Source organism: Rhinopithecus bieti, unplaced genomic scaffold (genome assembly GCF_001698545.2).
Source record: "Rhinopithecus bieti isolate Rb0 unplaced genomic scaffold, ASM169854v2 scaffold_1017, whole genome shotgun sequence".
Taxonomy (NCBI): domain Eukaryota; kingdom Metazoa; phylum Chordata; class Mammalia; order Primates; family Cercopithecidae; genus Rhinopithecus; species Rhinopithecus bieti.
The window spans coordinates 2367116-2371420 of NW_016803657.1; the positions used below are offsets into that span (position 1 = coordinate 2367116).

Here is a 4305-nt window from a genome sequence, read left to right on the forward strand (position 1 = left end):
CACCCAGGCCCTCCCCGTCCCCGCCCCATCCCCACCGGCGCAGGTTCAGGCGCAGCGCGGCCAGGACACCCGCTCTCGCCGCCCCCTGCCCCCTACACTCAGACCCTGAGTTTCCCACCCTGGCTGGTGCAGGCCGTGGAGCCGCCTGTGATGGCCCGGGCTTCCCCTCCCCCCCCATTCACTACCACCGCAGCTGCCTGAGCTGCTCACACCGGGGTCACATCCCTGCGTCCCGTACCCAGCAAGCGTGCCGTTCCCTGGGGTCTCGCTCTGCCTTAGGGGCCAGAAGGGAGTGGCCAGGTGGGCCCAGCCCTGCTTCCCCAGGTGACTCCCACCAGTTAGGCGCACCAGCTTCACCCCGACGCCCAGTGGGAAATCGGGACCTTCCTAAATTCTTTCCCACCTTTCCTGGGGGTCCAGAGATCACGGAGGCCTAGGAGGAGCCTCTTGGTGAGGGTCCTAACCCACAAGCCCAGCCCTGCAGGGAAGGGAAATATCATCCTGCTACCGCACACCATTGCCCCATCCTGCCAGGGTGGGGGCAGAAACTCCATCTCCCCTCCCGAGAGGCTCCAAATGCCAGGAGAGGGGCAGGCAGTTCAGGCTATGAAGATGACACCTGCGTCCCTGTGCACACCCACCTGTCCAGCCCCTGGGGTCCTCCACTCACCTCCCTGGCTTCCCTGTTGCCTGCTCACCTGTCTCCCACTCTCCTGCCCCATCTTCACCCATCTCCCACCCACCTGTACACACTCACCGTCTCCCACTCACCCATCTCATGCTCACCTATACCACACTCACCTGTACACACACCGTCTCTACTCAGCCCTCCCATGCTCACCTGGTCCACACTCACCTGACCAGCCTCCCTGTTCTATGCTCACCAGTTCACACTCACTCGTCCCATGCTCACCTGTTCCCCCACTCACCTGCCTGCACAGGCGCTACGCAGGTCACCAGCCCTGCCCAGCACGCTCCCCAGCAGGGCTGACATTGCCTCAGCCTCTTCCTGCCAGGGTGAACGTAAAACCAAGCAGGCTACCCTCGGGAGTCAAACACGAAGCTCCTTGGTCCTCAGCCCTCACCCTCAGTGCCCACTGGCCCCAGACCCGTCTCAGGCAGACCTGCCTTTGTCCTGAGACTTTCTCAGGGAGCCAGCCCGGTCTCTGAATCTGAACTCCATCCCACAACCCACTCAGAACTCTGGCTCTCCCAGCCCTGGCCTGCCTGGAGCTGCTGCTGACCAGCAGTACCATCACGCGCTCCCCACGGCCCCTCCGCTCCCTCCTCCTCCTCCTCCAATTACTCCTGCTCCTCCAGGGTGGACTGGTGAGAAGGACAGCAAAAAAGGCCCAGGTGTCACCTGACCGAGGCAGTGTCTCGCTTTGGGGGTAGATGCTCCAGGGCTGGCTGCTTCTCTCCCGGGCTCTCCTGGGGTTCTCTGGAGACTCCCTGTAAAAACTTCCCCCACACCGTGCCTCTAGAGGAGAGTAGAGACCCCTCTCTGGCTGATCTCACAGGACAGCCCTCTGATCCCGAGGCACACACACAAGGCCTTCTTCTGCTGCGATTCCTCCTCAGGCAGGCTCCTTGGCCTGCGTCCTTTTGAGACAAGGATCGCCCAGGTTTGGGGGCTGGCAGCATGCACCTGGCCCACCAGACATGCGGCCCCTGGCCCCACTGAGCTGTGACATCTACTGAACTCTTCTCCTCATCGCCACGATGGCAGCTCCCACTGCCTCTCACTTTCACACTTTTCCCGGCCACTCAGGTCCCTGTTCCAGTGGCCCCCACCCCCCGCAAGGACTCCCTCTTCAGACTGGCTCTGGTAGCAATGCGAGGCGTGGCCCCCGCTGCCCCAGCCTGCAGAAACTTTTCTGCCTGACTTCCAGGCCTCTCTTGCTGCAGCCTTACTGGCTTGAGCCAAGGAAAGGAAACAAGGGGGTGCGGAAAGGAAGTGGACGCTTCCTTAGTGTCCTGCTCACTGTCTGATCAGTCCCAGAGGATGAAATCAAGTGGGAAGAAACAGGATCCTGGAGAAAGGGAGCCAGAGCCGTCCTCAAACCAAACCTGAGGCCCTTCCCATATCTGCACTTCCCAATTATGTTCATCAATAAATACCTTTGGCCAAGTGCAGTGGCTCACACCTGTAATCCCAGCACTTGGGGAGGCTGAGACGGGTGGATCACCTGAAATCAGGGGTTCAAGACCAGCCCGGGCAACACAGCGAAACCCTGTCTGTACTAAAAATACAAAATTAGCCAGGTGTGGTAGCGCGTGCTTGTAATCCCTGGCCACTCAGAAAGCTGAGGCAGGAGAATCACTTGAACTCGGGAGGCGGAGGTTCCGGTGAGCCAAAATCGCGCCACTGCACTCTAGCCTGGGCAGCAAGAGCGAACGGAACTCCATCTCAAAATAAATAAATAATAAATAATTACCTTCTACTGCCTAAGCCAGTTGGCTTTTTGCTTTTAGTTAGTTGCAACTGAGAACATCCAAGTGAATACACGCCTGATCTGACACAATCCCCCCACAACACACACTGACAACCCCATTAAATACTCCTGGATGAAGACGCAGGGAGGAGTCTGGTAAGCTCAGAGGAGCTGTGCTTGGTCATCGAACCATGTGGCCCTCAACAGGTCGGTCGCCACCCTGCTACCCGGTGACAAGCCCTGGCTGTCACACGGTGCCCAAGCAGCCATGCGCTCGACTGAAAATGTGCAGCTGGTGATTGGGTCACCCATTCAGAAGTCCCAGTAAATCCCGCGTCTGAAAATGCCCCCTCCCCATAGGGAAGGGCCCGCCCTCCATGGTGGGCCCTGTTATTTTTCCCGGCAAAGGTATTCACATTTCTAAGCCCTGTGGGGTCTTACTTCACCCCTAGAATGTGCCTGTAGGATTCATCGTGACCAAATGACAAGCGTTGCAGAACTCCAACCAAAGAGCCACAGTCGCTCTCTTTTTTGTTGTTGTTGAAAACAGAGTCTCGCTCTGTCTCCCAGGCTGGAGTGCAGTGGCGCAATCTCGGGTCACTACAAGCTCTGCCTCCCAGGTTCACGTCATTCTCCTGCCTCAGCCTCCTGAGTAGCTGGGACTACAGGAGCCCGCCACCACGCCCGGCTAATTTTTTTGTATTTTTAGTAGAGACGGGGTTTCACTGTGTTAGCCAGGATGGTCTCAATCTCCTGACCTCGTGATCTGCCTGCCTCGGCCTCCCAAAGTGCTGGGACTACAGGTATAAGCCACCGCACCTGGCCCAAAGCCACATTCTTTTCCCAATCACCACATACCTCTCACCTCTAAATTTTGCTCTGTCAGCTCCAATTCACCCTCCAAGATTCAACCAAAATGTTACTTACACAGGGCAATTCCCTAAGGCACCAGCACTGCCTCTGGAGGGCCCGGGGCTCCCAGTACTTCTCCTTAGTAGCTCTCATCACACGTGCAATTGAATAATGGTAGGCAAGGCTGCTGGCTTAATCGCTGTCTCCCCTGCTAGGTCGAAAGCACCAAGTATGCATGGATAGTGTTTGTCTTATTCTTTATTCACTCTGCATGGCAAAGAGACCAACACAGATATTTTTTGGGGTGCAGACGGGAAACAAAGATTCTTTGTGAAGCTGCTCTGGCCACTGGGCAGTCTGCAGAGTGTCGTGGTTTGAGATGGGATCTGTAGGTCAGCTTCCTGGGTGCGGCTCCTGAGCCTTCCCCGGCCAGCTGTGTTCACTGCACAACGTCCGTAAGCTCTCTGAGCTGAGGATCGAGGAGAAACTGCATGTGATCGTGGCTGACGGGAGAGGCCACTCATCCTCAAATCTAGGTAGACGTACGAGGAGCGAGGGCCGAGAGGCTGAGCATGGAGCACGCAGCACATAGTAGGAGCCCAGGAACTGTGAACAGTAATAATTATTCTCCAGCTGGGGACGGTGACTCCCACCTGTAATCCCAGCACTGTGGGAGGCCAAGGCAGGCAGATCACCTGAGGCCAGGAGTTCGAGACCAGCCTGGGCAACATGGTGAAACCCCATCTCTCCAAAAAAAACACAAAAATTAGCCAGGTGTGGTGTGTGCCTGTAGTCCCAGCTACTCGGGAGGCTGAGGCAGGAAGATCATTTGAACCTGGGAGGCAGAGGTTGTAGTGAGCTGAGAGCATGCCACTACACTCCATCCTGGGCAACAGGAATGAAATCCAGTCTCAAAAAGAAAAAAATAAAGGGAAGGAGAAGGGAAGGGGAAGGGAGGAAAGAGAGAGGGAAGGGAAGGAGAAGGGAAGGGGAAGGGAGGAAAGAGAGAGGGAGGGGA

General features: G+C 57.0%; 1 protein-coding gene across 3 annotated transcripts in view; it reads right to left on the reverse strand.

The window, feature by feature from the left end:
- Positions 1 to 4305, reverse strand: part of PRKAR1B (protein kinase cAMP-dependent type I regulatory subunit beta) — a 182702-nt gene that overhangs the window by 166938 nt on the left and 11459 nt on the right. Inside the window, exon 1 of one of the 3 annotated variants that reach the window (XM_017894045.1) lies at positions 119 to 177. The exons of the other annotated variants lie outside the window; for them this stretch is intronic. The gene's annotated coding sequence lies outside the window, so the exon portion shown is untranslated. Of the gene's footprint in view, positions 1 to 118; positions 178 to 4305 lie in introns of those variants that run through there. 3 annotated transcript variants of the gene reach the window in all.